Source organism: Balaenoptera borealis (genome assembly GCF_965194805.1).
Source record: "Balaenoptera borealis genome assembly, chromosome: 12".
In the NCBI taxonomy this organism is placed as follows: domain Eukaryota; kingdom Metazoa; phylum Chordata; class Mammalia; order Artiodactyla; family Balaenopteridae; genus Balaenoptera; species Balaenoptera borealis.
Genome location: NC_138869.1, coordinates 81026940 through 81052031, shown reverse-complemented (window position 1 = coordinate 81052031; position 25092 = coordinate 81026940). Strand labels below are relative to the sequence as shown.

Genomic DNA, 25092 nt, shown 5'->3' with positions numbered 1-25092 from the left:
GATATATACCCGGGAGTGGGATTGCTAGATCATATGGTGGTTCTATTTTTAGTTTTTTTAAGGAACCTCCATACTGTTTCCCAGTGGCTGCACCAGCTTACATTCCCACCAACAGTGTACTCAGGTTCCCTTTTCTCCACGTTCTCTCCAACATTTGTTATTTGTAGACTTTTTGATGATAGTCACTCTGACAGGTGTGAGGTGATACCTTGTTGTGGTTTTGATTTGCATTTCTCTAATAATTAGCCATGCTGAGCATCTTTACATGTGCCTGTTAGCTATCTGTATGTCTTCTTTGGAAAAATGTCTAGTTAAGTCTTCTGCCCTTTTTTTCATTGAACTGTTTGTATTTTGTTTTTGTTTTTGATATTGAGTTATATGAACTGCTTGTATATTTTGGATATTAACCCCTTGTTGGTCTCATCATTTGCAAATATTTTCTCCCATTCTGTAGGTTGTCTTTTCATTTTGTTGATGGTTTCCTCTGCTGTGCAAAAGCTTTTAAATTTAATTAGGTCCCATTTATTAATTTTTGCTTTTACTTCTTTTGCCTTAGATTAGGAGACTGATCTAAGAAACTATTGCTACAATTTATGTCAAAAAAGTGTTCCGCCTATGTTCTCTTCAAGGAGTTTTATGGTCTCATATCTCACATTTAGGTCTTTAAACCTTTTTGAGTTTATTTTTGTATATGATGTGAGGGAGTTTCTAATCTCATTATTTTACATGTAGCTGTCCAGTTTTCCCAGCACCACTTGTTGAAGAGACTGTCCTTTCTCCGTTTTATATTTTTGCCTCCTTTGCCGTAGATTAATTGACCATAGGTGCATGGGTTTATTTCCAGGTTCTCTATTCTGTTCCATTGATCTACTTGTCTGTTTTTGTGCCAGTACCACCCTATTTTGATTACTGTAACTTTGTAGTATGGTTTGAAGTCTGGGAAGATTATTCTTCCAGCTTTGTTCTTTTTTCTCAGGACTGCTTTGGCAATTCAGCTCTTTTATGGCTCTGTATAAATTTTAGGATTATTTGTTCTAGTTCTGTGAAAAATGTCCTGATAGGGATTGGAATTAAATCTGTAGATTGCTTTGGGTAGTGTAGCCATTTTAATAATATTAATTCTTCCAATCCAAGAACATGGGGTATCTTTCCATTTCTTTGTATCATCTTCAATTTCCTTCATCAGTGTTTTATAGATTTCACAGTATAATACAGATGTGTCTAGCCCATTCTCAGGTCAAAAGCCCACATTAAAGCGTTTACCATGTGTCTTAATGGGTCATTAAGACTAGGTAATTTTGGAGAAATAATTATTGCCATCAGGTCTGCTGGTAATTTTTTTTGTCTTTTATTCTTTTATTCTTCAAGGGCATTTTTTCACATTGTATTCACCTGCTAGAATTAATGTATTTCAGAGATAGATTGGGAATTCTGTCATGTTATTTTCATTGCTGTTTTTTGAAAGTTCTTTGAATAATGTGTTATTGATTAGGATTTATCCTAATTTTTGCAAAATGAAATTTGGGAGACTTGGATTTTTAATGGTGCAGGTATAGTCAGGTTGGTCTCATCCTTAATTGATTTCCATAAACCACTGTGCTGTGTGTTTGCTCCAGTTGCAGCCCTATCTTTTCATTTTAGCCCTTGCAGTTATTGTTACAGAAACATAGAGCTATTGGATGCTGGAATAGGAAGGTTCTTTTGAGATAATCTAGTCCTTCTCTCTCATTCTATTTGTTGCTACCCAGCTCTGCTATTCCCTTTCTAAACCATGTGCAAAAATAGAATTTGTTTCTGAAGATTGATCATTTCTGGGGGAGGAGATTTTTAGTCCAACATCAAAAACTTTTTTAAAAGAAATGTATAGAAAATATTTACTACTAATAAGAAAAAAAAACTTACTAGAGAACTCTTTATGATTTTTATGATTCTGAAAGTTTGACAAGATAAAATAGAAGGGGCTTTGTAGCCAGATGGAACTGTTTCCAAACACCTGATTTGTAATTATAATAATCTAAACCAGAGGGAGGCAAACTTCTCTGAAGGGTCAGATTGTAAATATTTTAGGTCTTGCAACTCCTCTCTTTAGCAAGTACTGTACTTAGCTCTGTCTTTGTAGCTGAAAGTAACCACAGACAATACATAAATGAATGACTTTGGCTGTCTTCCAATAAAATTTTATTTACAGAAACAAGCAGCAGCCTGGATTTGGTCTGAAGGCTGATAAACTGATAAGCCTACCCCTGATAAAGTGTCATTTTCCAGGTATATAAGCTTGAGGAATTTACTTAAATACAAGCACTGTAATTGTTAACTACTGGATAATTAATACATTTAACTGCCCCAGATTTTGAGTTCCTCAAGATTAGAGCTGCAAGTCCTCAGGGCCTAGCACACAGTGCCAAGCCATAGTAGGCATTTATTAAATGTTAGTTGAATGAATGAATGAATGCGGTTATGCTTTGGAAAACTCCAGAAAATCACAAAAATAAATTTTGTGCACAATCATCAAAGAATAAAAATATCTACAGGCCTTTCCTTTCTTTACAAACTTTACGTTGAGCATGCACAACATTGTACATGTTTAAATATGTAAATCTCAGATTTGCATTTGTTAAGTATTTTAAATTTACAAAAAATATGAGACCCTTGCAATCCTCAGTTGGAGATTGAGGATTTGCCCCAAGTGGATAGTATTAGGAAATTAGGCATGCCCTAAAGACTCATCTTAATAAATTACTGATATCTGCATTCAGCTAGATCAAAATAGGGCTAATTAACCAAATCGTTTCTGTTGTAAAACTCTGCGTAAAAAAATTAATCCACAACCAGGTTGCAAACTGCTGTCACAAACTTGAGGACTTCTAGAAAATGCTTTCATTTTATGTTAACATAAACAACTGAAAAGATATTTTTCAGGTTATCTGACATATTCTTGCTCAATTTCTCAACTGATTACTGAGACAGGAAGGAACCAGAGGTAATTTTTTTACACCTGAGAGAAGAAACAAGACAGAGATTATTTTTTTCCTCTTTCGCCCCTGGGTGGCATCTGTGAAGTAGCAAAACGCGTGTCTCACTTTGCAAAACTGAACAGTGTTTGCAAGGAAAAGCACAGAAGGGTAAACACTGGTTTGCTAGGAAATAAGGAAGCCTGCTTTTTGAAACCACATTCTCCCCAACTGCAACTTGCAGGTATAAGTCTGTGCTTAGCGGTTAGGGCCACCTTGGCAGCCTCACCAACTGTGACAGAAGCAACAGAGAAAGACCATCATGACCCTGCAGCTTACATTTTCTGTCCTTGAATCCATTTTGTGTTATTCTTTTGAGTTTTTTTTTTAAATTGTGCTGTGTTTTGCTATTTTCTACTCTCACTGCAATCCCTGAAAATTTATGAAGGACAACCACTGCATACTCATGGGATATTATAAGGTAGAAACATATTTTTCTTTAAGTTTATCAACCAAACAGTTCTGTCGTTTTCAAGTTATTCTGAGAGGCTATAAGCTTATGCCAGTGGCTGTGTCATTGTCCAGGGTACATTTGCAGCTGCCCAGTTGGAATCTTTTCAAATTCTCTGCAATGCTGTTTTGAACCTTTTTGAGGGTAGCAATGCTTTATCCTTTGAGAGTGTGTTTGATTTTGTATGAACAGTTCTAAATCATTCAGAACTAAAACACATGAGCCAGGTGAGTGGCCAAGTTGCATAACACAGTTTTTCATCCAAAGCTGAGCTGGACTGTTGGGGAGAGAGACGTCCTGGGGCTTGGGAGCTTCCTACAATGGGAAGCAGAATAGAACTGGGTCAGAAACTGCAGTTTTCTAGTGTGGCTGCTAGACAAGATGTCAACACATTTCCAAAATGTCCACATTCCAGGAATGTTTTGAGCTTTGAAATTAGCTAACTTACCAAGCAGAATGCTTTTAAGGGAATATTCATGTGTGTATTTTTTAATTAACTTTTTTAAAGCAAAAATCATATAGTACTAACCATGTGCCATTCCTTATTCCACGAATTTCACAAATATTAATTCATTAAGCCACATAACCCTAGGAGGTCTCTACTGTCATTAACTCCATATTACAGATGAGAAAACTGAGGTCTAATAACTTGCTCAAGGTCAAACAATGTGTTGTGTTTTAATGATCTCCCACTCAGTTCAGCTCCAGAGCATTTAGTATGTTTCTATGTGGCATCACTTTTACTGCTTTATGGCTATGCCCCCTAGTAGACTATACAGCATGAATTCCTGTGGTGAACCTCTGTCTCCAAATTCATGCCTTTTCCCCCATATGGATATACCAGACAAGTTCCGTCAAGAAAATGGGTACTTCAAGCCAGAAGAGATTTAATATAGAAAGGGAATCAGGAGCTTCCAAACCATCAAAAGGGCCAAAGGACAAAGAACAGGGAAGGGCTCTTCAAGCTTTCAGGAAGCCGCGAGTAGCCAACCTGCAGATACACCAGCAGCAACTGTGGTGCCTCCACACTGCAAATCTCATCTCTGCCAACACACACGTGACTTTTGCATCTACTGGAAGAACACAAGTATATGTTCGGCTTTTCCTCTACCCTCCAGACATCTTGAAAGCGTCTGATTTGTGGACTTTCAATCAGCAATTCTGCTAGTAAAGATTCTGGAAAATGTAGCTCCTGTGTCTATAGCTCCTGCCTTACAAGGGAGCGCATAGAAGGAGACAATGATGCTAGTTGCCGATAGACAGGCAAGCTGGAAGTCAGGGAAAGTTTGTTCTAAAACAATTGATATTATGGCTCACTAAGCAGACCAGATAATGAAAAGTCTATACATTAGCCTCTCAGTCAGAGAATCAATATTTATTAGTTATTTGTTGTGGACCAGCAATGGAACAGGTGCTATGGGAGACATTAGACTTAAAACCACCTTCCATATTTTAATGTTGATTTGACTATGAGCCGGGGATGGCCAGTTCCTCCCTCTTTAAATTCGGTAGAGAATCGTGTCAGTACTGATCCTAAGCAAGAGTGAATAAATAGAAGGGAAAGAAAAATGGAAACATGTAAATTGGTTTTTCTCTTCCCTTATTCTCTGTGTGGCTGCTTTTAAGCCACATTTTTCAAAGTGCTGTTTCTCAGATTATAAAGCACAGCAAAGTGGCAAAGGGAAATGCCTGTTTTTACCAGCTTTTAAGGAGTGTGGAAGTTAAAGCTTTAAGTATTCATGGTTTTAATTTTAGGCTCAGATGCAATACAGTGACCTAGAAAGGCTAATGCTTTATATGGTATAAAGTTTCAAAAATATTCAGCTGAATAACTCTGGGGAACTCCCTTTGCAGATGGAAAAAATCATTTGTTAAATTGCTCTCTCTCTCTCTCTCTCTCTCTGATTTTGTTTGGAAGGTCATCCACTAGGGGAAAAATATACAGGCCACATGGATCCCAAGCTTTGCTAAGCACCTACCTAATACTTCTTCCTAATTACATTGCATGAGTCATAATGCAGGAAACATGATATGTTAATAATTTAAACCCAATATACAGACTAGTTACAATTTGTTACATTGTTCAGTGAGATTATATAATGACATTAAAGATGCAGTTGAAGTGTTTCTATATATTTCTCTATAGTTTCATTTATGATTTTCTTTGTGGTCACTCATGAGATCCAAGACAAAAAGATCATGAAAGAGCTGTGGTCAAATCCATTTCTACACTGGATGAGAGACCTTTGCAGAAATAAAACAATTATGATTATAATTAAAGTTCACGTCTGTGTAATGACAGTGCTTTCATGTTATGTCAAAGTCCTTTACAACATTCCTGGTTCAAAGGAATGAATGTCTAAATCGCCTAAAGTTCCATTTGTTATAAAATTCCAGATAATATAAAAAAAGTATAGAGTTCCACATCAAATCATAGGCAAAAAGATCAGTTTCAGAGCAAGATAGAAGATTTCAGGAGAGCTCATTTAAACAAAGAACATGAGGAAATGAATAAATAACAGGTAGAACTGTGTTGAGTCTGTTGAACACCATGTATCAATACTGCCTGAGTACTTGAGCATTTATTAACTCATTTATCTTCTCAACAACCTCAGCAGGTACATTTATTTATAGCCTTACTCTACAGATGAGGAAACAGAGAAACAAAGAGGTGAACAACTGGTCCAAGGTCACAGAGCTGATAAAAGACCAGCCTGACTCCAGATGCCTCACTTTGAGTCACTGGTAAAGAGCAGAATGAGAAGAATAAAACAGAGGCTCACGTTGCAGTAGTATCAGACTGTGGTCTCCACTACAGCTCACTGAGACTGTTCACCCCAACTGGGTCAGTCCCCCTCCTCTTCTTCTGGCAATTGTTTTAGCTTCAGATTCAGTGTCACTCTCTCCCTTGTTATTCTTCTCTTAACTCTTGATTTTGATGTACCTGAAGGACATGGTTCCCAAATGTAGTTCTCCAACCAGTGACATCAATACCACCTAATTCTCAGGCCCCACCCCAGACTAACCTAATCAAAATTTCTGGGAGTGGGACCCAGCCATTTCAGTTCTAATAACCCCTCCACAGTATCCTGATACAGGTGAAATTTTACAGACACTGCTGTGTGAGATCCACCTCCATGGCCTCTGAGTTCCCTGAATTCCTCTTCCCCAGTGAGTTTCCTCCATCCAGCCTCAGGCACTCCCTCCTACACCATCACTGAGGCCTGCCTTCCTTACCTAGCTTAAATTCCATGGTTAATTATTATAATCACTCTCTCAGGAAGATCCTCAACTCCCTGGCCCTTTCTCATGTGGCTGGCCTCACCTGGTAAAACTAGAATCATGGTTAAATCTAATTCTGCCTACTCTGCACCTGTACCTGTATAGCAGAACATGGTTGAAGAAAAATACACAAGCACACTGACTATTCTCCCTTTAAATTCATGGCCACACACCTGAAGTTGGTCCTGATGCTGCCCGGCTGTCATCCCCAGCCCACGCTGTCCCCACTCACCTAGATGACTGTCATACCTTCTCCTCTCTCCTCAAAGACCCAGCGCCTTCCCCCATCTTCACTTTCAACTCATGACCTCATTTTGTTTCACTGAGAAAATAGAAACATTCAGAAGGAACTTCCTTGGGTTCATCATCTACCTTATAGCATCTACAACCACATGCTCTCCCTTCCCCGCCACTTGTTCTAAAGCCAATCCCTCTGCTTCTTCGCTAGATTATTGCTACTCAAAGTGTGTTCCCTGCCAGCAGCAATGGATTACCTGAAAGCTTCTGAGTCATACAGAATCTCGAGCACCATCTTTCCACCAAACAACCCTTATCCAGTCTCCGATGACCCCCTTGCTGCCAAACCCAATGGTTAATTCTCAGTCCTCATCTTTCTCCACCTATTAACAGTATTTTGCAATTGGTCAGTGGCTCCTTTCTGAAGTATTTTCTTCACTTGCTTATTGATTCTCTTTCTTGGTTTTATTCCAGTGCTGCTGCTGGCTCCTTTTCAATCTCCTTTACAGGCTCCTTCTCTTCTTCCCACCTTCTTACAGTCAGAGTGCCTGGGCTCAGTTCTTGGTCATCTTTTCCATATACTTCATTTTTTTTTCAGTGATTTAATACAGTCCTCGATTTAAATACACACCATGTGCTGACAACTGCCATATGTATATCTCCAGCCCAGACATCTATCCTGAACCCAAGCGTGTTTCCTGATGCTCATGTACCCAATAGCCATTTGGTGCCTATCAGACATCTCAAACCCAGCATGTACAAAACAAAACTCCTGATCATCCCCCACAGACCTGCTCTATCTATATAGCCTTCCCTATCTAAAAACAAACTCTCCATCTGTGGAAAGTCCCTTGACAACTCTCTTTCCCTCACATAATCCATTAGGAAATAATGTTAATTCTTCTATCTCCAAAATATGTCCAGACTCTCACTACTTCTCACCCTCTCCACTGTTACCACGCTGGTCCAGGCCATCTTCACTTTTCATTGTGCTTCTTTAGTAGATTCCTAATGAGTATCTCTGCTTCTACTCTTGCCCCCTTACAGTCCATTCTCAAAAAGCAGCCAGAGTCATTCTTTTAAAACACCAGTCATATCATGCTTTTCCTTGGCTCAAAACCCTGTAGTGTGTTCTGATTATACTCAGAGAAGAATCCCACATTCTCCCAGTGGCTACAAAGTGTTACATGACCTAGCCCCATTATTACTCTGAGGCTTCCTACAACTCCTGTTGCTCACGCTGCCCCAGTCATATGGGCTTTCTTGCTATTTTTTGATCACACTAGATTTGCCTTTGTCTACAGTCTTCCCTAGCTCCAGCTGTTCCCTCTGCCTGGAACACTTTTCTGCTTGATTCACTCACCTTCTTAGACCTACCCTGACCACTTCCAGGTTGAGACTGGAGGCCCTTTGAACAAATCCTCTCTATTCTCTACTACGTTTTTCCATTGCATGCATCATATTCTAACATACTAAGTACTTTACTTATTTCTTATATTTGTTGTTTATTATCCCTGGCTAGAATACAATCTGTAGAAGGATCTTTGGTTGATTGATGTGTCCTAACTGCTTAGAACAGTGTCTGGTACATACAAATAGTTGTGTGATGAATAAATGAGTGACTGACTGGGAGGATGAATATTGTGCTTGTGCCTTGCAGATGCAACTTGAAAAAAATCCAAACAGCAGGAGAAAGAGCATTGCCTGCTAGCCAGGCCAATTGTGGATTTGCCATTACTATCTGTGACCTTGGACGAGTCACTAAAACTTCCTCAGCTTCAGATTCCATGTCTATCAAGGGAGAATTGTGGTATCAATTTTATCAGGGTTTTTTGAGATAATGTTTGAGGAAATACTTGGAAAACATAAAGTGTTTTATAAACAGGGTACCATATAATTTAATCCAAACTGGGATATTTTTGAGAGTGAAAGAGGGCACTCTTAATAATTTTAACCAGAGTGTCCAGTGGAAACCAGGACATAGTCATCTTATATGTATCAAACTCATTTGAATTCACCTTCAAAATATATAACTAGAATCTCATAATTTCCATCACCACTACCATTACTACCTTAGTCCAAGCCATCATCTTTTTTACACCTGGTCATTGCAGTAGCCTCTTGTCTTGTCTTCTCTTGTTCCCTACAAAGTGTCCTCCCCTACTCACCCTGAATGATGCTATTCAATGTAAATCAGATCAGGTCGCTGCTCTGCTTCAAATGGTCCAGGGGCTTTGCCTGTCCTTCACGACCTCAACTACTTAGTATGACCTGCATGATCCATTATATTACTGACCTTCTCTCCAATGACTACTCCCCATACTTGCCCACCAGAGCTCCTGGCTGTTTCTCCAATGTGACAAGCATGCTCCTACCTCAGGGCCTTTGCACTTACTATTTTCTCCACCTGAAATTTCATTCCCCTGCATATTCACATGTCTCAATCCCCCTCACCTCTCTGCTTAAATGTCATTTTATCACCCATTTAATAAAATGACAAGTTCTCCCTCTGAACCACACTGCCACTGGCACTTTCTACCCTCCTTATCTGCTTCATTAGCTTTATTTTTCTCCATAGAATTTATCATTACCTAACATTATATATGCTTTGTATTTACTTACTGTCTGTCTCCCCCATTGGAATGTAATATCGATAAGAGTCAGAACTTTTCTTTTTCTGTTGCTATATGTCAGCACCTAAAACTGTGTCTAGCACCTCATCAGCATTCTATATATTTGTTTAATAAATAAATAGATGAAAGAAATTGAAGGCATGATTAAGTGCAAGTCAGATATGGGTCAACTTGTTTAAAGAAATAATAGCCAAGCTAGGATATGCAAGTGCATTGGTCCCAGTGAATTCCCCAGTGAATTCCCAGTGAATTCCTTTTATTTATTTTTTTTTGCTTTCACAAAAAATAAATAAAAATAAATAAATAAATAAATAAATAAATGCTTTCACAGTGTTTAAGGCCTCCCTTGATGTGGTTTGTTATGTGGGGAAGAGACTATTAAGACAGTGTTGCTGGTGATGTAAATGAGAGGTGGCAGAAGAAAGTACAGGGTGTGCCAGCTCGTGTTACTCCACTTGAGTTCATACAGATATCTGAACAATGCAAAGTGCCCCACAGCATATTCTCCTTTTAAAAGAATTCAACATATGAATTTCTTCCCTAATTTGGACTACCATAAGAACAAACCTCTTAATACAATGCAAAGCCACAAATGAAGAGGTAGCATAGGGATGATATACTTCACAGTTGATTTCATTGTTTAATTTATGTATTTGACCTAAAAACAGCCTTACACAGTAAGACTATGTGCAGTATGTGAGAGCAACGTAAAGAGGAATGGCTTTAATTCTATGACAAGAGGCTCCTTAAAAAGATCTGGTTTCTAAATCTGTGACACTATCACACAAAAACACTTACTGGAAATGAACTAGTCACTATAAATAATATCAAATAAGCAGTTAGATGATATCTTTTTCAACCAGGTTTACTTTGCTATGTGAACCTTGTTTAATTTTAGATTTAAGAAGAATGAAACATTTAAAGACTTAGTTAAATAATACTGTGCATATCCAATCATTTCAATTGTTTTATAAGATTTAGAAGTATGAAAATTTATTTAACATCTCTGTTTTCAAAACCGGCGTAGATTTTTATGGTCAAATACAAATAATACCCCTCACCAAAAGGTGAAGATAACAGAATCAAAGTGAAGGAGAAAATGAGTAAATATATAAATTTGGGGTTTTGGGGGGAGTGATGGAGTAAAAAGTTGTCACTTCATTTTAATGTAGTCCCAAATTCTTTATCAAGAAAGCACGGCCTTAGAAGTTTTAGGAAGATATTTGAGAAGAAAGAATTTTGAAGAGTGAACTAAAAATTATTGGTCAAGTTTAACTGTTCATATGTGCTTTAGCAAACTAAATCACACACACACACACACACACACACACACACATATATATATTTTAACATCTTTATTGGACTATAATTGCTTTACAATGTTGTGTTAGTTGCTGCTGTACAACAAAGTGAATCAGCTATACATATACATATATCCCCATATCCCCTCCCTCTTGCGTCTCCCTCCCACCCTCCCTATCCCATCCCTCTAGGTGGTCACAAAGCACCTGTGACCTGTAGTATGCGGCTGCTTCCCGCTAGCTATCTATTTTACATTTGGTAGTGTATATATGTCCATGCCACTCTTTCACTTCATCCCAGCTTACCCTTCCCCCTCCCTGTGTCCTCAAGTCCATTCTCTACGTCTGTGTCTTTATTCCTGTCCTGCTCCTAGGTTCTTCAGAACCTTTTTTTTTTTTTTTGATTCCATACATATGTGTAAGCATACGGTATTTGTTTTTCTCTTTCTGACTTACTTCACTCTGTATGACAGACTCTAGGTCCGTCCACCTCATTACAGATAACTCAATTTCGTTTCTTTTTATGGCTGAGTAATATTCCATTGTATATACACACATATTTTTATGCAACTAGATTAAGTTGCTAGATTTAGATCTGTAAAATGTGCTGGAAACCAAGCATGTTAATTTTTCTTTTTTCTTGGCTTAATACCCAGAAAGTTTTCATATGTAGTAGCTTTCAATGTAATAGTTTTATGAGGAATTTGGTGACATGGATGTACATATACATAAAGTATACAGGAGCATTTTAAGTTGTAAGCAGATGATCATGCTATTCTACAAAGAATTTATAAGGACAAGACCTTAAGTTGTCCTAAGTTTAGCATAATAATCAAATGAAACATAAGAACTTAATCATTTGCCATATTTGATCATTTCTTTTATAATGCATGGTAATCGATGGTTAACTGTTCAGGAAAGTAATATAAGCATCAGGTAAATTTCTGTTGTTTAAAATGGAGAAGAAAGGAGCTACCATTATCATCGTGTTTGTAGTAAGGTATTTTTCCCTCCTAAATGAGGATTGGCCTCAATAAATAACTGATACTGAGGGCTTTTTTTTTTTTTTTTTTTAAAGGATATGGGACTGGTGCTTTAAAGCAGATGGTTCTGAGTTTACCTTTTTTTTTTTTTTTAAAGTATTTATTATTTTATTTATTTTATGGCTGTGTTGGGTCTTCGTTTCTGTGCGAGGGCTTTCTCTACTTGTGGCAAGTGGGGGCCACTCTTCATCGCGGTGCGCGGGCCTCTCACTATCGCGGCCTCTCTTGTTGCGGAGCACAGGCTCCAGACGCACAGGCTCAGTAATTGTGGCTCACGGGCCCAGCTGCTCCGCGGCACGTGGGATCTTCCCAGACCAGGGCTCGAACCCGTGTTCCCTGCATTGGCAGGCAGATTCTCAACCACTGCACCACCAGGGAAGCCCCTGAGGGCTTTTAAAAGAATGAACTTTTGTTAACTACTCAAATGCTAAAACCATGATTTTTCCAACACTTCATTGACTTATGTGTTACGGGCAAAGCTAAAACTCAGTTGTCTAGAGCTGTATCATCTTGGCGGATCCATTAAAAATTTGCAAGCGCTTAAAATGTTTTCTAATTTCTTAATAAGATATATGGTCAGCATGGATAATATTCATACTCGTTTTGAAAACTCTCCAAACTAAAATTAAATTATTTCAGCCAAGTTCTCTCTGTTGCACAGAATTAGGGCCCTTTAAGATTTGTGTGTATCTCTGTGGATCCAGAACTCTTTCCTGAGAAACATTTGATTCCTCCCCAGGTAGCGCTGCAGTAGAGGTATGGTCTTCCGTTCACCATGTGTTCACCTCGTTCCTGATCTTCATTACAGATGTCAACCCAGCATTCCACTTGGTTGATTATGAGCATATGGTTCCTCCTTTAATCAGCCATACAGAATTTCTGCAGGCTAGGTTCTTGTCAAAGAGTGTAATTTCAAACTCGCTCCTCCTAACTGTGATCAAGAGCAACAAGAAATGGTATTTATTGCGTGTGGCTTAAATTGTGTGAAGTCTTTCTTCTAGGTGTTCTACACTTTTACCCTTTGATAAATAATAGCTTAACCTTTGTGCCAGGATGCTAAACGCTTCACACATATCAGCTAATTTAATCCTAAGAATAAACCTAGGGGTGGATAATATTATTACTCCTACTTTATAGATGACTGCACTGAGCCAGAGGAATAAAGTAATTTGTTCATTTACACAGCCGGAAAGTGGCAAGGTTGGGGTCCAAACTCAGGCAGTTTGTCTCCAAAGCCGATGCTCTTAACCTCTACACTGTACCATGCACAGCTAGCTAGCTGTGTAGTTATACCAAAATATGCAGGTCCCTCAGAACTGTGTCTTTGTCTAGCTTTGCTTTGGCATTGAGCCACCTATTGTATTGAGAGCTGTCTGAAGAAGTAGCCTTATGAAACTCACCTTTGGACGTACTGAAAGATATTGCTCTGGATATAGTTCACTACATCATACCAAGTACCCTTTAGGAAAATAAATCTTTCTCAGGTATCAGAAAAAAGGTGTGCTTTCATCAAGTGAACAACATTAATCCATTCTCATAACTTACTGTGTTTGTCCCTTTATTCCAGTCCCTGGAAAGCTCCAAACCTAATTTTTACTCCACCTCTATCTTGCATCTTTGCCCTTTTAGTATTTTGTGCCCTGATCCTACCTATTATTCAACATTATTTCCCTACATTTATCTCCCTTGTTTTATTATTTGTGACTCTTTAAATCACTCCAAATGCATTTTTAAGAGCAAGCATGAAAACAAATTATTGTTATTACTAATAGATCCAGTAAAGATGGGGTAGCGCTTCTTGACAGAGAGATGCACTAGTCCAGTGAGTGTGAAATGTTATCAACACTTGTGTTTGGGCAGCAAGCATTTTAGGGTCAGCGAACTGTAGGTAACTGCTCACTATACTTTCACCTCTGAGTTCACAGCCACTTGGGTTTGCCTTTCTTCAGTAGAGGTGTCCAGACTTCAGGCTTGCATGCAAAAGCTAAAGGGAGATGGGAAAATTTGAGAGTCAAGCCCTATCTGGTCTGGAAAGGAATGGAATAGAACAGAGTCCCTTCCAAGACCGTAGAGGTAGGGAGGAGCTCTGGAAGCAGAGAGACAAAAGAAAAGGATGAGATTCTGCTTTCCAACTTATGATTAATAATAAACCAAGGACTCCTGGAATAAGCCATCCAGTCTGGGCCTTCCTGGAGTCATCTGAATTATGTAATTTAAGAGAAATGTCTCCAAAATGCCTCTCCCAACACCTGGAATTCCAATATTGGGGATTCACTTGGACTAATATGAAAACACTCCTAGGAGGAGTGAGAAGGGCCCCTATTACATGATCCTGTTGACTAATATAATTAGTTAGCTTTCCTAAGACCTTGCTGAGATTAGCTGAGGTGATCAGAGTATTGATGGAAATGAGAAAACAAGAGGAACGAGGAATAATTTTAAGCATGGGGCCCTTCAGAGAAATACTAGGGTGAGTGACATCTTTAGGGGGAAGCGTTGATGAGGGAAAAAAGTATTGCGAGCAGCTGTGAGCACGTTGAGTTTTTGGTGCCTTTGGAACATGTGAGTAAAGAGACTGGGAACCATTTGATGATATGGGTCAAAAACTCCAAACAAAGATCTGGAAATAAGTTTAGAAATGGTCAGTTTAAGGATTTGCTCTCAAGGGAACGAAAGATAGCATCTAGGGGTGGATGGACATTTAGGGAGAAGAGAAAGGGATCCAGAGCAGAGCCCTGAGGGTACGGGTGGAGAAGAGGCATCCCAAAAGGCAGGCTAGATGCACTGGCCAGAAAGAGAGGAGGAAACTGGCGGAGGTATGATGGAAGTCAAGAACCAGCATGTGTCAACTGTGACCCGGCTTCATCTTCCCGGGAATCGCCATGCAATGTATGTAATGGTCTCAGAGGAACGCCTGCAGGGCACAGTGGGGTCAGTCAGCTGTGGGAGCCACAGAAGGAAGAGGTCTTGTCCAAGAAGGAAAAGCCTTCCAGAAAGGAAAATCATCAGGAGCAAAGGCACGCAAGTAAATTCTCTGTGTGGAAAGTTTATAAAAGCACAGACCGTTTGCCTTTGTTGGAGAATAAAATGTAAAGGGAAAGCCGAAAGTGAGGAGAGATTTTATTCACTTAGCAAACAAGGCTCGGCCTGGGCTGCACACTGTCCTAAGAGCCTTGCAGAGTTGAACACTGAATCCTCCGTGCAATCCCAGGAGGAGCTACAGTGAGTTTCCCCTTTACAGACGAGGGAATGGAGATTAAGTGGGTTGTGTGAAGTCTCACAGCTGGCAAGGGGCAAAATGGCCCTTCCTACCCAGTCAGCCTGGCGCTGGAGTTGATGTTCTTAAGCACCATACCCTGCAGCTTCTGCAATAGAGAGACAGGAGGAAAGGGGGGAAGAGTAGGCAAACGAGAATGTTTCCCGAAGGAGGGAGATTCTGTGTAGAGCTTCCCTCCAGAGGGTTGGATGGGAGCGGTTCCCATGCTGCATGGAACTTGAGGCCACTCTTGGGTTTTGTGGCACTGCATGGACTTCTACAGTGTTCAGTGTCCCTGGGAAGCCCTTTAGTCCCTGGATCACTTTACCTTCAAACCTCAATTTCCCCACCAGTAAAATCACCATGATAACTGGAAGGGTTCATGACCCACTACCTAGGAAAATTCCCTGGCCCCTTGAGATGAGCATTATTATGATCCCTGCCATTGTTATGTCATTATTATGCTAATGATGCCTTTTATCAGCTTCAGTCTAAAAGGGGAATCTGTATGTTTATTCAAAGAGTACACAACCTAAATGAAGATGAGAAGATGAGAACTTACTGTTTCTTCACATCCTACTGGGAGAATATGCTTAAAAAGCAAATAACATTTTAACAGCAAGTAAAAGAAGCATTTCATTGCTCTTCACACAGTAATGCTTATACAATTACCTGTTTTCCTCCATCTGAAATTACCACTGTGAGTGTGCTCCTTTATTCATGCATTTAATTTGTAGCCTTTCAGCTGCTGTTTGAAACACTTGGCTTTCGATGTGCATCTTCAATCCCGTGTTTGTCCATCTGGAAATACTTCTTTTTCCAAATATGGAAAAACTCATTAAAAAGTGCCAAGTGCATATCTATAACTTTCATTGGACCCAGCTGATATTTGCATGCATAGTTGTAAGACCAACAAGATGCCGAGTGACTGAGCACAGAAATGCAGACTCGAGGGAGACCTGGGCGCAGCCCCTCGGTGGTGGGGAGTTGGCGTGCTGAGCAGGACCCTGCCAGACCTCACACTCCGGACCTCAGGAGCTGATTAATGGACCTTCTGGGGGAGACGCTGTCTATCAGTGTCAAATATAAACCGAAATACTGTTCACAAATCATGTGAAATAAGGATGCTGCCATTTCCAGTAGCCTGACAAAAATCCCCTAAATGCACATCAGCTGTCTGTCCTGCTCACTAGAAGGAAAACAAGGACTCTCTAGGGCAAAATCATCAGATATTCAAAGCTCTCTCTCTCTTTTTCTTTTTTTTCCCCAGCCTCTCATTTCTGGTCCCTTTACCGTTCCTCCTTGACAGACATTACTAGGCCTAACCGGCTTCCCAGAATCCACACTGCGAAGGACCTGTAACCTGGCATTTACAGATTGACAGAACCAATTAAATTTTGGCTAAGATCACAATTCACACTACAGTGTTATCTCAGCTTCAAGTTAGACTCCGTTATGAAATCTCCCTCTGTAACACATATACGCCTTCTTAAAGGTATTTTTTCTAGGTATCATCAAAGAAATAGAGGTCTCGGGAAGTTGTAGTTCAGAAGTCTCTGAGATCAGAGGAGACCAGCTTGGAGGCCTCCCACCGAGGGAAACCTGATTGACAGTTTGTGGATAACAGGGTAGGTGGCTTCGAGGCCACAGTCTGGAATCTGCCCACACATAGAGAGGGACACGGTGCTCTCCCAGGAATCCCGCCCAGCCTCCTCCAGCTGATGAATAACTCTGTTTCAATAATTAATTGCTAAGGACAAAAAATCCTTTCCTGTTCATTTGCCATCCTCTCTATCAGAACCACATCTTTATCCATAGTCCTGTGGGCACACCGCCACCCAGGGGCCCTGCTTTAAGGCCAAAGAAGAGCTTAGCCGCTCCCCCATTGCACCATTGAACCTAATCTCTGTTGCCCTCTGTCAGCTTTCCTCACTGTGGATACGAATGCTTTTAATCTTGCGTATCTGACACACTGATTTTTGTGTTTTGGGAACCAAACTCCCCTTCTCTGATAATAAGAAATACATCCTACTGATATCCATATTTCATACCCATTTTAAGGAAGTTTATGATAAGAACGAGTGTTCCTAAAAGAGTATTTTCTTGCTGAATAGGAGTATTATAAGAATACTCTTATTTTTATATTTATCAAGCAGTTGTGTCTAGCACTTTGGGGGGCCCCAAAATAAATAAAAGGCAAGATTCCTTTCCTTGAGGAAGTTCTATGAGCTTAGCTCACCATCAATGACACAGAGTTAATAAGTATTAGTTAGTTATTGTCAGTGACATGTCCCATCATTAAAGAGAAAGAGGAAGCCGGGTGTCACTACACTTAAAAGGGGAAAAACAAAAGGGTCAAATTATACCGCTTTTGCCTGAATTCTGTGAAAGATGCAAACCAGAGCAGAGTGTGACCTGAGTAAACCAAGTAATTGCTCCCCTAGGTCTCTGAATGTTTAACCATTTTTAAACCACTGGGATAAAAAATAATATAGAAATTCATATTCATATATAATTCCATATGGTGTTTTTAATGGCAAACAAGGTATTAGAGTAGCCATACCCCACATTCCCCCATATGTAACTAAAAGGAAAGTCAGAGTATAATATTACTCTTCATGAGTAGACTAACTTCTTTATAATACTGATATTTATAATATGAAAGCAGGAATATTTCCAAGATCTTGCCTATGTAATGTGAAGTTGCTAGCTCACTCTGAGTTGGTGCAGAACTATCACTTAAAATATAAATTTTGATAGCACCCTGCATACCTTCTGAACATACATAGCTCTCATGAATGTTGCATTTTGGGTTTTCTGCAAAGCAAATCTCCTAAAAATATTTTCTTTAATGTGTGCCATGGACCCCTGGGAATACACAGAAATATGATGATCTGGTAGACACTGATAGTTAAAAATTTGTAAGGTTTGATGTTGTGGAGACTAAAAAGAACCCTATTTGGGGAAATTGTACTTTAAAAATCAATGTCCCTATTACTGACTTTCTATCAGATCCCAAACATCTTTATGCAAAGCAAAATTACTTGGATATTCTTGAAATGTGTCTTTGGAATTATTTAATATCGTGGTTGAAAGTTCCAGTGTAAAATATTGTCATGTCTGTAAAACATCTGCCTTTGTTGCCCTTTCAAAGAGTGTGTCTCTGTGCTGACCCCAATGTGCGGCTTCTCCTCCCACCCACTTCTTTTTCCTTTTCCTTCTTTTCCATGCACTTTAGAAAAATCATGCTATTTTCTGAAAGCTGATATAAGGACGCTGACCCAGCTTCAACCACGGGGCATGGAAGTTGATGGAACTAGTCACAACAAGTTTCTTACCTAAGACTACATTTTGTCATAGAAAAAGTGAATCTAAGAGGCAGTAGAAAAGCTATAGGACCAAGAGCAGGAGGCATTGCCCGGTTGGCCTGACCTCTGGCTCACTGATCTGTAAGGAGGGTGGGCTGCTCCCACCCGTGTGAAACAGAAAGCAAAAGGGACCAGAAAGGGGCCACACTCAACCACAAATACCAGGCAGTGAACTGGACTGTCACCATGGCTTATGCTGGCATTCGGTTGTGTCCATAAATCATCTACAAAACGGCACCAGAGCGAGCAGGACCCCACTTCCCAGGTAATGATTCAAACCCCTTTTAGTCCTCTCTGGAAATTCACAATTCCACATCTGTGGACATATATGGCACGGGAGTGTCGTAAACTAAAATGCAGTAGTGATTTGTCCAAGTTTACAACCTTTTTACCTGCTGCAAGAAAGGAAAGGGTAAAGTTATTTACGTTTTCTTCAAAACAGGCAGGTACTCAAAATGTTTGCAAGATTCAGGGAGCAAGGATTACAATGAATTGCTACAGAAGTATCCCTTTGGGCTTATCAGATACTCTTCCTTATTATGGGTTTATTAATTATAAATGTAAAGATTAAAAAATGATAACTTGCCACCTGGGTGCAGGTAAGTTCTTGATATTCAGTGACCTACTTGAATTTCTTTTTTTACTTCTTCTAAGTCTTCTTCCAGAGTTAAAATCCTTAGTTCAAAAGTGTTTAGTTTTGATATGTAAATTGTCTTTTTTATGTGGATTACTTTACTTGCTTTGCCATTTTTTTCATTTTGTACTGATTATAATTGTACTGATTATAAGATGTTGTATATCAAGTTGTTTACATAGCATTTGATAGGAGTTCACGTTAAAAAAATTGTCTAGTTATTAAAATTAAGTGTTAGGTACCAATTCATAATTTTAATAACAGCTTCATTCTAAATGCAGCTACATTTAAAAAAACTTTTATTGGAGTATAGTTGCTTTACAATGTTGTGTTAGTTTCTACTTTACAGCAAAGTGAATCAGCTGTACGTATACATATATCCCCCCTTTTTTGGGTTTCCTTCTCATTTAGGTCACCACAGAGCTTTGAGTAGAGTTCCCTGTGCTACACAGTAGGTTCTCATTAGTTATCTGTTTTATACATAGTATCAATAGTGTATATATGTCAATCCCAATCTCCCAATTCAAACCACCCCCCACCCCCCTTGGTATCCATATGTTTGCTCTCTACGTCTGTGTCTCTATTTCTGCTTTGTAAATAAGATGGTCTATACCAATTTTTTCAGATTCCACATATATGTGTTAATATACGATGTTTCTTTTCCTCTTTCTGACTTACTTCACTCTATATGACAGCCTCTAGGTCCATCCATGTCTCTACAAATGACCCAATTTCATTCCTCTTTATGGCTGAGTAATATTCCATTGTATATATGTACCACAACTTCTTTATCCATTCCTCTGTTAATGGACATTTAGGTTGCTTCTATGTCCTGGCTATTGTAAATAGTGCTGCAGTGAACACTGAGGTGCATGTATCTTTTTGAGTTATGGTTTCCCCTGGTTATATGCCCAGGAGTGGGATTGCTGGGTCGTATGGTAGCTCTATTTTTAGTTTTTTAAGGAACCTCCATACCGTTCTCCATAGTGGCTGTATCAATTTACATTCCCAACAACAATGCATGTGAGTTCCCTTTTCTCCACACCCTCTCCAGGATTTGTTGTTTGTAGATTTTTTGATAATGGCCATTCTGACTGGTGTGAGGTGATATCTCATTGTAGTTTTGATTTGCATTTCTCTAATAATTAGTGATGTTGAGTATCTTTTCATGTGTTTGTTGGCCATCTGTATGTCTTCTTTGGAGAAATGTCTATTTAGGTCTTCCACCCATTTTTTGATTGGGTTTTTATTTTTTTGATATTGAGCTGCATGAGCTGTTTGTATATTTTGGAGATTAATCCCTTGTCAGTTGCTTCATTTGCAAATATTTTCTCCCATTCTTTTCATCTTGTTTATGGTTTTCTTTGCTGTGCAAAAGCTTTTAAGTTTAGTTAGGTCCCATTTGTTTATTTTTGTTTTTATTCTCATTACTCTAGATTACACTTAGATTAAAAGGTGGCTGTTTTATCTGTCACTCTTTATTCTTAACCCAAATAATATTGGACCAAGGGCTCAGGTAAATGTGAGTAGCATTACTTGGAGCAAGCCAGAACTCATGGACAAAAGGACCAGCAGTGAATGAGTTCCCTGCTATTTCAGTATCCTGCAGAAAGGCCACAGGGAGATGACTTATCCCCACAAATTGCTCCTGCCCCTCATAGTTCTCCCTTTTTATTTTTATTTTTATTTTTTATTGAGGTATAGTTGATTTGCAATATTTTCAGATATATGACATAGTGATTTACAATCTTTAAAGGTTATATTCCATTTACAGTTATTATAAGATATTGGTTATATTCCCTGTGCTGTATAATATATCCTTGTAGCTTATTTATTTCATACACGGTAGTTTGTACCTCTTGCTCCCCTACTCTATCTTGTCCCTCCCCCTGTCCCTCTCCCGACTGGTAATCACTAGTTTGTTCTCTATATCTGTGAGTATGTTTCTTTTTTGTTATATTTACTAGTTTATTTTTTAGATTCCACATAAACCTGATATCATACAGTATTTGTCTTTCTCTGTCTGACTTATTTCACTAAGCTTAATACCCTCCAAGTCCATCCATGTTGTTGCAAATGGCATGATTTCATTCTTTTTTTTATGGCTGAGTAATATTCTGATATTCTCTTCTTTATCCATTCATCTGTTGATGGACACTTAGGTGGCTTCCATATCTTAGCTACTGTAAATAATGCTGCTCTTGGGGTGCATGTATCTTTTCGAGTTAGTGTTTCATTTTCTTCAGATAAGTATCCAGGAGTGGAGTTCCTGGATCACATGGTAGTTCTATTTTTAGTTTTTTGAAGAACCTCAGTACTGTTTTCCACAGGGGCTGTACCAATTTACATTTCACCAACAATGTATATGGGTTCCCTTTTCTCCACGCCCTCACCAACATTTGTTATTCCTGTTCTTTTTAGTGACAGCCATTCTGACAGGTGTGAGGCGATATCTCATTGTGGTTTTGATTTACATTTCTCTGATGATTAATGATGTGAGCATCTTTTCATGTGCCTGTTGGCCATCTGTATGTCTTCTTTGGAAAAATGTCTATTCAGGTCTTCTGCCCATTTTTTAATTGGGATGTTTGGTTTTTTTGACATTGAGTTGTGTGAGTTGTTTGTATATTTTGGATAATAACCCCTTAGTTCTCCCTTTTTTATAGGGGGAGTGTGAGGTGGGGGATAGAGGGTACATAAACGTGTTGGGCTTAGGATCGAAGTAGCTGAGCTTAGGTGCCAGGTCTTTAGGATAGTCCTGGGAAATGATGGCTTCCGACCCCTACAGAGCTTAGGGATCCCTGGCCCCATAAGAAGTTAAACTGGGTGTTGCCTCCCCTCTGGGCGGTAAAGGGCCCTCCAACCCCAGGTGGCCCATTGATGGGCAATCTAGAGGAAACTCATTGGACAATGCTATTGGCTTTCACAGAAATGAACTTTGAATGAGTAAAAAAGTTTTAAGAATCCCCTAACTATATAGATTTAAATTAATTAATAATAATTGTTATCAGGTTTGGGTGCCAGACATTGCATGTGCTTTACATGTATCACTTTTAATCCCCACATCTACCCAAAGGCAGATGTTATATTCTCCACATTACAAATTAGAAAACTGAAGGTAGACTATTTTCCCAAAGATGATTAGTGATGGAGCTGACATCCAAATTCAGATCTATGTTCTTTCCACTGCCTGCTATTGTTTGCATTTAGATAATTATATTATTTAACCTAGGAAATATAATCTTAGAATCTCAAAATATTAGAGCTGAAGATCAGTGCTTCACAACATGTAACGTGCATGTGAATTGTCCAGGAGCAGGTTAAAATTCAAATTCTGACCCAGTTGATCTTGGATGGGGCCTGAGTCGCCGCATTTCTAACGAGAGCTCAGGTCAAGCTGATAGTGTCTGTCCAAGGTTCACACACCTTTAATAGAAATGCATAAAGTATCTTATAGATAACCTGGTCTAACTTTCTCTTTCTATGGGATTTAAGTTACACAAAATCAGAGATACCATCGTTAAGAAATAAAGAATAGTTATATCTCACTTTTTTATCAAAGAAGTAGCGGTTTTCAAAAACAGTCGTATCCCTTTAGGGTAATATATTGTACACCATTAAGCTCTTTGAAGAAAACATTATTTACCCATATACATATATAACTGATAGACTATATTTTAAAAATTGAACTTTCCCAGCATCAAGAGAGAATCTGCCCATTGGCCACTGTCAACCCAGAGCACTCACCTTTCCTCCTCACCTCCAGGAGGTGACTTTCTGCCCAACGCCTTGTCAAGGATTCTACACAATTATAGTTGCAGTACTGAGATGAGGACGTCGTTCAAATGTCCTTTCCTAACGTGAGTGAGCTGAGCCCCAGGCCCCTTGAATGCAGCATGGTATTTGGTGTTTGCTGGCCTTGACAGAAGGAGGAAGATGAGCAGGAGTCCTCTGCAGGGCTCCTGGAAGACCCTCCTGCCGGCCCACGGGTAGAGCGGCAGCCTCTGAGCAACAGATTGCTCATTAGTGCAGGAAGCTCCCATAATCAATCCCCAGAACCTGTTCTTTCCTCAACTGAATAACAATGAAATTAAAGAGGCCTGTTCAACTGGGAGCAGGTTGGGGAACAATCCCTGATGAGTAGTCCCTGAGACCGAAAGCAGACTAAACAGCAGTGCTGCATCTGACAGGAAGGAAAAAAACTGCGCAAATTTCTTGGGAAGGAAAGAGTGACTGAAAGCAAGCCAACAGAGAAAGTCACAAACTCTTGTGAATTTCCCACATTGTGGAGGTTGACACAGGTCCTGGGCTCTTGAGAGATGAGACTGGCAAAATATTAAGGAGTCATGAAGCTTCTGGCTTTCTTTTAGGGTACAGAAAGTCCAAAAGGGACTTGTCAGGTCCTTGGGGAACAGGCTGTTTGATTTGATCACATGAGTTGGTGCCACATATTAGAGAAGAATTCTCATGGGCAAGAAAACTAGGAAAATACCCTGCCAGTCATACCTATACTTCTGTCTATATGTAGCTGCAGATATTCACCATAAAAACAATATAAACAGGAAGTAGGAAAAATGATTCATCATAACTCACTCAACAAATATTCATTTAATGCCTTTTTTGTTCCAGATATTTTTCTGGGTACTAGGGTTACAGCAATAAACCAAACAAAGTCTCTTTCCTCATGAAGCTTTGACACTGGTGAAGGAAACCATCACCGTCAGTGATAAAAAACATATATAATATGATGTCTGGTTACAAGTACTGTACAGAAAAATCAAGATAAAGGAAAAGAAACTGAAGGGAAGTGCTGTTTTACATGGGGTGGTCAGAGGACTTTTCTCTGAGGAGGCAACATTTGAGCAGAGGTTTGAATTAAGCAAGTAAAAGGAAAGAAAGAAAAACTTAGAGGTAAAGGATTGTATTTGTGTTCTTTACTTAGAAACATTACAATCTGCTCTCAGCTGTTTTTGAGCAAACCTCAGTAAAAAAATCCTTACAGGGTTCTTTGACCTGTTCTTTCAAAATACCAGTTACAGAATGCATGTTTTGGGCCAGGCACTATGCTAAGTGGGTCACATACCTTATCTCCTATAATCCTCTCAAATCTATAAGGGAGATGTCATGACCTTCACTTTACAGATGGGGTAACTGAGACTCGTGGGGTTAAGAAACCAGCCCAACATACTCAAAAGCAAGTGGCAGGCTAAGATTCACTCCTGGATCCATCCACTTGGCTTCGCCTCCAAACACCCTCCCTCATGTTGAGTGCCTCTGTACCACTGAGTTTCAAAGCCATCTTAATCTTCACTTTGGTAATAATCTGAAACAGCCTATTAGGCATCCTTCGCTTTCTCCTTCCCTTCCTCTCATGCTCATTCTGAAGTGGGTTTCCTCTCTCTGGGCTTTTCCACGTAGTCAGGACCCCATCAAGCTGGCCAGGACAGTACTGACCAAGAGTGGCCTAGACCAACCATCTGGCTGAGCACATGAGACAGCAGCTCAGGAGAGGACAAGGCTCAGAAGAACAGGCTAGTGATAGTGACCACGAGATTGTACTTCATGTAGAAATCAGTCAGAGAATAATGGATTCAGCAGGGAAGCTGCAGAGCCTACACAGGTAGAAATATTGAGGGCAGTGTCAGTAAGAACTGGAAATGCCAAGAGGAGCTCTATCTAGACATAGTTTTTTGTTCTCCCTTCACACTTTGTTAGTGATAACCTTCAGCCCAGCACTGCAAAGCGTCACTCAGAAATCAGAGGATTTCAAGGGATCCCTTGGCTGGGACAGGGAACTCATGCCAAGAGTACTGAGGTGACATCGTTCCCCTGAGCTGATGCCAAGGAACCTCTTTACCTTTGCAATCAAGCTTTCT

At 39.5% G+C, this 25092-nt stretch overlaps 1 protein-coding gene and 1 long non-coding RNA gene across 7 annotated transcripts in view; one reads left to right on the top strand and one right to left on the bottom strand.

Annotated features, from left to right (window-relative positions):
* The window catches only part of LOC309608195, a 775896-nt gene extending 755250 nt beyond the window's left edge, over positions 1-20646 (bottom strand). The window contains exon 1 of the long non-coding RNA XR_014232720.1: positions 19633-20646. This is a non-coding gene — a long non-coding RNA (uncharacterized lncRNA). The remainder of the gene's footprint in view (positions 1-19632) is intronic.
* The window catches only part of PTCHD4 (patched domain containing 4), a gene marked incomplete at its 5' end in the record, with an annotated part of 239195 nt that overhangs the window by 130349 nt on the left and 83754 nt on the right, over positions 1-25092 (top strand). The gene's annotated exons all lie outside the window — the stretch shown is intronic.